Genomic DNA, 9714 nt, shown 5'->3' with positions numbered 1-9714 from the left:
TAGCCGGCAGTTATTTCAAAATAATGTCGAAATACCGTCAAGCTGGAGAGCTTCTTACTCCAACTCCTGTAACCCTCATTGTACAAGGAGTAAGGGAAGCGAGAGGAAGAATGCTCTGTTTCAAAATAAGTGCTGTGTATACGCTCCCAATTTTGAAATAAGATATTCAACTGACAGAGCTCAATAGCTTATTTTGAGTTAAGCCCTGCTGTGTAGACACACTCTTAGGGTATGTCTAGACTACATGCCTGTGCCAAGAGAGGCATGTAAAATGGGCTCCCCGACATAGTCAATGAAGCGGGGATTTAAATATCCCCGGCTTCATTAAAATAAAAATGGCCACCGCACTGTGCCGGCTCAGCTGATCGTCGGCACAGCGCGCGAGTCAAGACGCAGATCGGTTGACAAGGAAAGCCTTTGTCAACCACCCCCTCATGCCCCTCCCCCCACACACTTCCCCTACTCCTGACTCATCGACTGTATTAAGATCATGCTTGTAAACAAGAAAAGCGGACCCATTAATCGTTGTTTCCCCAACTCCTGGCTTAAAACTCCCACGAAGAAAACAGCAGGCAGGTATATCTTCTCAATTCAGATTTCAGCATCCTCTCTCATTGGCTCACCTGGCTACCTGCCAACACCCCCCAGCTACCTGAGTTTAGCCCTTTAGTTACCGAATCCTGGCCACCTCTCCTCCTATCCATCACAGCTCACAATTAGGATAAATTTGTAAACTCAGTTGTTACAGTGGGTAATAATTGTGGTCACACAGCTGTCACGGGCCTACGACCATCACAGTTGAAGTGTTATAAATATTTTCTTTGACAAAAAATCAATACAAAGTGTTGTAGAATTATGCATTTCTCACTCTTCATCCTCCATGGCACAAAATAAGCCCAGGTTTTTAGCACATGCAAGCTTAATCAGGTCTTTTTTTCTGAATGCCACAACTGTGGCCAAGTATTCAGCTGTATTCATGTGGGGCAGCTCCAGCAATGCCAGTGCGTTATTGATTAGCTAATTAACCAGATTTCAAGTTGCCAGCTACATGATATTTGCCAGGCAGTGGCTACCAGTGGCAGATTCCCAGATTAGAAAGAAGGGATCTCTCGTTCCTTTTGGGGGTGGAAGATTGACCCACGTTCCCATCACTCAAGCTGAGAGAGATGGAGAACACCCCCCTGGACAGAGAAAGGATCCAGCCATGCTTCGCTGATGTGAACAATTCAGGCAGTGAAAAAAAACCCACTTCTGTGTGGAGGTCTTGCCAGAGGCCTGGCCCCTTTCTGCTGGAACACAGGCCTTATTGGAAAAACAGGACTTGTGCTGTCGTCTTTCACTCCTGGGTTGGCACTAGAAAGCCACACTGCAGAGGTAGCCACAGCAAGGAGTGCCCTTCGGATCACAATCCAGTGACCCATTGGGCGGATTCAGAAATATTCACGTGGGGGGTGGGGTCGCCATTTCCAACTCTCCTCACCTACAATGATGGTGGGGTTGAAACAGGATTCATGCTGTGAATGGGAAATGATTGGGTTGGGGGGAGACAGTGGGTTGCCTGGGTCACCGGGAAGAGCTTGGAGGACCGATGATTGAACCGATAAATCATCACCAGAAAACACTGAGTTGAGCAGGCTGCTTGGAGTGAGCGGCTGTTTAATCCAAGAGCCGCCAGAGGTCAGCAAAATCCAGCTGACGGAATCCAGATGTGATGCGGCCTATGTGGAAGACAAGACTTCACAACCCCTCTCTGTACAATCTGCATCGGGAGGTGGAGACTAGTGAGCGAGGGCATGTGTCTAGTGGTGCTGGGAGAGCGCTGATGGCTGGACTGGCTTAGCAGCTGTTTTTCCGGTTTCCGAAAGGTCTACGATGATAGTCCCTGGGCAGGAGGAGAGTAACTGCTCTCAGCCGGGACACCTTCACTCACCATGAGCTGGAAACAACAAAAGACAAAATGGAGCCCCACATGGGCAGGGGGTGAAGGTAGGGCTGGGGAAGCAAGCCCCTCAGCCCCACCCCAGCCTGCCCCTTCTGCCCAGGCCACGCCCCCAGCACCAGCAGCAACACTCTGCCCCCAGTACAACATGCTGTGGGCGGGGCCATGCCTTGTGGTTTGGGACGGCAGAGCCTTCCCCTGTCTATGATACCCGCTGCCCCTGAAGCCCCCCCAGTTGAAAGACCATCCCTGGCATAAGAGAGCTCGCCAGCACGTCTGGGTGTGGCTGCCTTCCGGGCAGGTCTAGCGTTCAGAGTCACGACCAGGGGAACAAACACTGATGAGAGGGTGGTGCTTAGATCTAGCAGACAAGGCACCACCAGGCCGATGTGCTGGGAGTTTCTGTAGCAAACTCGGACTAGAAATAAGGTGCAAATTCTCAACAGCGAGAGCAATTAACCCCTGGGACAACTCACCAAGGGTCCAGCTCTAGAAACTTAAATAAAGATGGAATGTTTTTCTAAAAACTCTGCTCTAGTTCAAGGAACAATTAATTCAGCTTGTGAGATCAGATTTTGAGCACAACGGTCCCTTCTAGCTTTATAATCCATGACTCTGGTCCTTTCATCTGTATTTCGGGGGTAAATACCACTGCAGATATGTGCTTGATAGACAGACAACTGGTGTATCCTTGGCCTCACTACAGCTTTCTTTAAAAGGCTACAATACGAGGAGGTCTCTCTTTTTTCTTTATCTAGAGCAGTGGTCACCAACCAGTAGATCGGGATCTACCGGTAGATCTTGGAACCTTTGACAGGTGATCCTGAGAGGCTTCACTGGGAGGTTAGCAAGTGCCGGCACTTCATCTGCCCCTCTCAGCACTGCTGTGCTGCTCCTGCCCTCTGCCTTGGAGATGCCCCTCAGCCCTGGGAGTCTCCTGCTTGCTGTGCAGGGCACAGGAAGAAGAGGAGAGGGTGATGATGTCAGGGTGCCTCTCCCTCCACCCTGTACCCCATTGCCACAGAGCAGAGGGGAGAAGGGATGGAGAAAGTTTGCTGGCTGCTTTTGGGAGTGGTGCAGGGCCTGGGTCAGAGTGAACCGGCCTTAGCCCCCTGCACCACCACCCAGAAGCCACCTGTGGTAAGCGGTGCCCAGCTGGAGCCTGCATTCCGAACCACGGCCCCAGTCCTGAACCCCTCTTGCTCCCCCCCAAGCCCCTGCCCCCAGCCTGATAAAAGCGAGTGAGCATGAGGGAGGGAGGATGGAGTGAGCAGGGGCAAGACCTCAGAGAAGGAGCAGGAAGGAGGCAGGGCAAGGGTGTTTGGGTTTGAGGTAGATCCTGGATTGCACTTAAATTCAAAAAGCGATCTTATGCTTAAAAAGGTTGGAGACCCCGATCTATAGGCTGTGCTCCGGAGCATCGAAGGCTGCCTGCAAGTCACAGTGTAACGACGCTTGAAGTTGGCGGTGTGGAATCAGGGTACCCAAAACCATCCCGTTGCCGACGTGGTCCCAAGGGGTACGTCTAAACTACATGCCTCCATCGACGGAGGCATGTAGATTAGCCAGATCGGCAGAGGGAAATGAAGCTGCGATTAAAATAATCGCGGCTTCATTTAAATTTAAATGGCTGCCCCGCTCTGCCGATCAGCTGTTTGTCAGCAGATCGGGGCAGTCTGGACGCGCCGCGCCAACAAAGAAGCCTTTCTTGATCGGCACAGGTATGCCTCGTGAAACCAGGTTTACCTGTGCCGATCAAGAAAGGCTTCTTTGTCGGCGCGGCGCGTCCAGACTGCCCCGATCTGCCGACAAACAGCTGATCGGCAGAGCGGGGCAGCCATTTAAATTTAAATGAAGCCGCGATTATTTTAATCACGGCTTCATTTCCCTCTGCCGATCTGGCTAATCTACATGCCTCCGTCGACGGAGGCATGTAGTCTAGACACACCCAAGGACGTCTGTGCTTTGCTGACCAAGTCATGATCCAATCCCTACGGTAAAATCTCTGACCATGGTCAATAAAGGCAGGGCACAACAGGTTGCAGAGGACATGGGGGCGGGGGCATGGAGATGGTAGCAAAGGTCTCCTGTTTTGTGCCTGGAGATGTGGCCCAATGGCTTTCTATACTCCTTGTACACATGAAGCATTCTACGGCTGCCCGGCCAGTCTCCCGCCCCAAGGTGTGTGTGGCTAGCTTCTCTGCTCGCAATACTTCTCCTGCCTCACCTGCACGACAAGAGAAAGTGCCAGCCAGGGGGCCAGTAGAGGCATCTGAATAAATCACTAAGCCTGGAGCTACAATCATTAGCAAATGTCCCTGGTTTATACTGGCCATCCCTGTTTTGGGGATGGCTGGTTCAGAGTGAATCCCTCGGAGCCTTCCCTTTCGCCTCATTGGATCCATCTCACCCTTGGAGTCCCACCTGCTGCAGGGCTCTGCAGGCAGCTCCCCAGTGAAAATGCCTCGCAAATGAGAGCAAACTTTCCATGCGGCTGGACGGGAGCCAGGGCTCCACTGGAAAATTGGCCGAAATGTGTGTTTTCCTTGTGAATAGCTCCTTCCCTCCCGGGACGCCGGCAGCTTGGCTGTGTTATGAAGCAGTTTCCGGAACTCATCCGCTAACACTGCCAGACTGGGGTGTATCCCTCCCCCCTTCCTTATCTGCCGGAGAAGGGGAGGATTGCTGCATTTGGGAACCTGTGTGCTTATCCCGGCAATTAAATCGGCTCTGCTTCCCATGGATGCTTTTTCTGGTGCCTGAGTTTGTCTGTGTAGGCGTCTGTCTTAGAGAGATTAGTCTCTGGGGCTTCCCGCCTGTGGGAGCTAGCCCTGAAGCAGGCGAGCATTCGCACATCTCTGAGCGGAGATGTCCCACCAGCCCAACCCGGTGAAGGCTTCCCCTGTGCAGCGGAAGTGAGCCCTGTCTGTCTACCCCAGAAGGAGGAAGTAAGCAGCCCAGCCCCCCAGCTGTAGCAAAGCAGGGTACAGCAGCTCTGTCCCCAGCAAATAAAACATTAGCATCCTAATACCAAGGGAAATTGGGATTTGCCCATCACAAAACAAAGCCTCTTGGTGGGGAGTTGCTCGTGCAGTGAGCATCACAGGTGGGTAGGAGAGGTTAGATAATCTCACATTGTTGTTAAGGCTACTTGGTAAATTTAATCAGTCACAAACATGGGTGGTGGGTAGTGTAGGCAAGGGAAGGTATTGCCTTCCCAAAACTGGCTACGCTGCCCAGCTGCCTGGGAAGGCCCCGGCCCTCCGCTAGGGTTGGATGGGGCTTAGCTGGGGGAGGAGGTTGGTGAAGGGGCGTGGTCTGGGGAAGGGGTGGGGCTTTGGGTAGCAGGGGCGTGGCCTCAGGTAAAAGGGGCGGAGCTTCGACTTCTCTTCCCCAGCTGGGCCTTCACCCACCACCCAGCTTTACAAACTACCCGTCACGGAACCTGAAGAGTCATCAGGTGGCCCATGATGTCCTGCCTTGGCCTTGTGGGCCGTGCAGCTCGCGGATGTGTTGCAGGGACACTGCAGCCCCTTGCTGAGGCTTCAGCACGTACCTTAGCTCTCCCAGCTGCCGAGAGCAATGCAGGGTGTTGGGTTAAAACCTACAAACCTTTAGGGATTTGGAACCTGACTGCCCAAGAGTTGGCCTCTCTCCCCCTGCTACCCCAGAACTAGAGCCCTGACACGAGCCACCTGCCTCTCTCCTGACGGCTGCTGGCTCCAGGGAACAACAGGTGCTGCCCATGCCCCGCAGGCTGCCCCAGCTAGCCAAGGAGAGCACAAAGGACTAGGATATTGCTCCACTGGCCTCTTAAGAGGAAAGCCATGTTGTTGAGTGCTCAGTGCATTGGTGCTGCCGGGAGGTCGCAGGGTGCTTTGCCCATCCCTTTGGGGCTCTCTCTTGCGTAGATGTAAAGGGCCTTTGGCTCGTCCAGCAGAATTTAGAGCAAGTGAAAGATGCAGCACTGGCAGTCCTGGCGACCAACGTCCTGTGCCCACAGGAGACATGCAGTAGCCTTAACTCTGCCCCATCAACGCGTCCCAGAAGCCCTGTCCTGGGGAAGCCACCTCGTGGAAGGGTGAGCTAGTTCCATCTCACAGAATCATAGTGTAGCCCCGACAGGGGGAACCGAACCGGGGACTTCTGAGGCTCAGTGCAGGAGCCTCCAGCGCGGGAGCTAAAAGCCAGCTGGCTCCCAGCTAACACCAGAGCGGATGCATTCTCTCACCGTAAGTGGTCTCAGGGCCACTCCATGGCACAGTGCCCTGCCCCCAGCAGGTGCATGGGTTACAAGAGAACACTAGACCTGGAAGGGACCTCAAAAAGTCATGAAGTCCAGCCCCCTGCCCTCATGGCAGGACCAAGCACCATGGCCCATTCAGTGCTTTGCTACGAGGAGTCCTGGTGCTAATTTATATTCAGAGCGCAGGCAGTGCACATGAGCCCAGGAAGGCAAGAAAAACAATTTCTTTAATTTATCATGTAAAAAAAAAAGCATCCATTTCAGAGCTCAGGGTGGATCCTAGTGTTGTCAGGCGAAAAGGTACTAGCAAAGTCTCTAGGGGCTCCGGTCCTGATTTCTATGGGGCTGGTCTCCAGACCAGGATGCCCTCCTTTCATTGTCTATCATTCTCTCGCAAGCAAAATGCTTTCCCTTCCTGCCCTCTCCCCACCAAGGTTCCCTGAAAGCTGTGGGCTAGTGTGGCCACTTGGGAGAGATTCAAATGCCGCCGGCTGATTAGCAGGGCGTCCACAGCTAGGTTTGGGTTTCTCCTGGTGGTGCACATTCACACATGCCTCGGTGCACGTACAATTTTATTCTGCGCATGGAGAGAAAAAGGTCGCACTTGTGTGTGGCCCCAACTGATTTTTCTGTGGGTCAGCGGCTCCCGACCCAAAACAAAGTCCTTACCCCTGCCCGAGGCTCTCACAGCGAGTCTGCCAAAGTCCTCCACGAGCTGCCCTCCAAGCAGAATGCAAATTGCGTTTCTTTCCGTCTGCCCGTTTTGGGTCAGGGATGGGTTCCCCCCCCTCCTCGTTACTCTCGCTACATGGATTTGATCCGGGGGCGGGCAGCACGGTTTGCCCGATGTGTCTCCATGCCAGCTGGTTTTTTACACTGTCTGGCTGTGTCCTGTGTTTGACCGGTTGTGTCTTTGGGCTTGGTTTTTATTGTATGTTGCTTAGATACCTCCCAACCATTGCCTTGTAAAAGAGCTAAATAAATCAAAGTACAAATAGTTCTGTCCCCGTGGCCCGCTCACTGGCCCTTTCTACCAAACCCAAGGCCCATCGGTGCCAGTTGGGGTGGCGTGTTCGGAGATGGGGACCCTTTTCCGTTGGAAGCTGGATGAAAACCCAACCAACGTCTTCCACCGGAGGAGGCCACCCAACAGCCAGCGAATGGCAACAGCTTTCGGTCCCCAGCTGACTGCCGGGAGCGGCTCAACTTTACATTGGAACTTGCCATCTGCTCCTGCCCTCTAGAGAAGCTCTTTGCATGTTTCTTTCCTGGCCTCTAGAGTTTCTTGGCCTCCCCTTTCCTGCAGGGCCTCCCGCTCAGCTACGCCCCGAAAGCTGCGCCATCTCTAACCTCTTGCACTCACTCCTCTGCCTTTACAGCCGTGTCCCTGGAACACTCCAGGGCTCGGCAGCTGGAATTAGGAGCAGAGTCTGCCTCATCATTTTCTGCCCCAGTGGGACGCTTCTCGCCGAGAACCTGCTCCCAGTGGAATATTGGCAAACAGCCTCTTGGCTTCCTGGGGAGCCGGATCAGCAGCAGGAGTTTCAGTTCACGTCCTGCCGAGTCAGCCAATGGCTGGAGACGCACACGGTGACACCTGCGGCTATCGCCCCAACGAGAGGGCAGCAGGCCCAGAGAGGGAATTCCAGCTGTAAGCCGGCTCCTGGCGCCTGCTGGTTCCAATTGGTTAGCTGGCAGGTTTGGGGACAAAGCAAGGAGTCTGTTGGTCTGCCGGAAAGGGGAGGGATTAGTTCGCGCGAAGGGCCCAGAGGTCAGTAGCGATCAGTGGGTACCAAGTGACGAATTTTGACTCGGGTGCAGGGACTTACCTCAAGGCAGCCAGCAGATCGGTCTCGGTGAACTAAACGTTCACACAGGCCAGGACTGTCTTTACCCATGCACAGAATATGCAGTTTGACAAAGCCCTGGCTGGGTTGATTGAGTTGGGATTGGTCCTGCCTAGAGCAGGGGCTGGACTTGACCTTCTGAGGTCTCTTCCCGCTCTATGGTTCTAGGATTCTATGAAAATCTGGGGCACCACTGGGTGTTAATGGCCCCCCTCCCCATGCCTCTTCCTAGCCCTGGTCTGTGGCTCGGCATCCTCCGGAGAGGAGCTAGTCCACGTACAAGGGAAAAGCCTGCCAGTTACTAGCTGGACCTGGGAAGGAGCCATTCCTGTGGGCAGGGAGCCCTTTCACAGGCATGTGCCAGCCCCAGGGCTGTACGGTCCCTTTCTGAGTGGGCTGTTGGTCCACAGGGCTGGAGTTTAACGTTGGCTTTAAAACTCTTTCATTAGTGCGTGGCTGGAGCTTGTAAAATCCCAGCTCTGTAACATTGTTGCCCCCTTGGCTGCCGCCGGGCATAGGGACACCAGTTTAACAGAACTGCGTAGGGCCCATCCACCCTAAGGTCGGTGTGGCGTAGTGGGGGGCTGGCTGCTCTGTAACCCGGGGTCCCCCTGCGCTGGGATGGGAGATTCTCACTGACTCACCCACATGTGGATTAACCCAGACACCCGGGCTCAGCCTCCCAGGGAGAGAGACAAAGGAAGGAAGGCACAGACCAGAACCTGGCTGGGGGGCAGGGCCGGGGAGGGGGGCAGTGGCTGTCTGGGAAGCACGGAGAGAAGAGGCTAAGCAGGGGGGCCTAGGGGCGATGGGCCCCCACCCTAGGGTCTGAGGCATCCTGGCCCTGGGCCCTATAGCCACATCACATCTGTGCCGTGCTGTATCCTGCAGGAACGATGAGCCCCTCTCTAGTCTACGGCTGGCGGAGTCTGTTCTTGCTGCTACGGGGGTGCAGGATCGGGGGACGCCCGACTGCGTCGTCACAGTCGGCACTGACAAAAGGCACACGCAGATTGCTCAGTTTGAGCTTATACGCGGGGGTGGATGTCCCATAGTGGGGGGCCCGAACGTCCCCAGGCCACAGGCAGTGACCCTGCTCAGTTCCCTCTCGGAGGGGGGGAGAGATGTGGGGCAGTGTTAGTACCTTGCTGGTTGCTGTGCTTGGGCAGCTGTCTGTAGCACGGCCCAGCAGGGGGTGCCCTACCGCCCCAGGGCAGTGGCTAAAACCAGTTGGACTTTAAGGGAAGAGGCTGGACAAAGGAAGTGATAGAAATGTAGCCGTGTTACTCTGGACGTGTGTGCTGGGGGAAGGGGCAGTCTGGGGCTGGGACCATGAGGGAGACAGACTGAGGTCGCTGGGGCTAGGGGTGACAGACCCCTAACCCAAGGGGTCTGAGGCATCCTGGCCCCGAATCCTGGAATCACCCCAGGTCTGTGCTGTATCCTGGAGAAGAAGTAAACCCCTTCTATTTTACTGCTGGCGGAGTCTGTTCTTGCTGCTACGGGGGTGCAGGATCAGGGGAACCCCGACTGCACCGTCACAGTGGGCAATAATTTTTTAGGGGGGGGGGCGCTAGTCGAAGTTTGTGGTAAGTGATTGAGGGCTGCACTTTTCTAGAGGGGTGCAGAAGGGACTTAGGGCAAGGGAGTGGGGTGCAGGAGAGGATTCTGGCCTGGGGGAG

Source organism: Pelodiscus sinensis, chromosome 17 (genome assembly GCF_052426305.1).
Source record: "Pelodiscus sinensis isolate ZL-2025 chromosome 17, ASM5242630v1, whole genome shotgun sequence".
Classification (NCBI taxonomy): Eukaryota; Metazoa; Chordata; order Testudines; family Trionychidae; genus Pelodiscus; species Pelodiscus sinensis.
Note: the sequence above shows the minus strand (reverse complement) of the source record.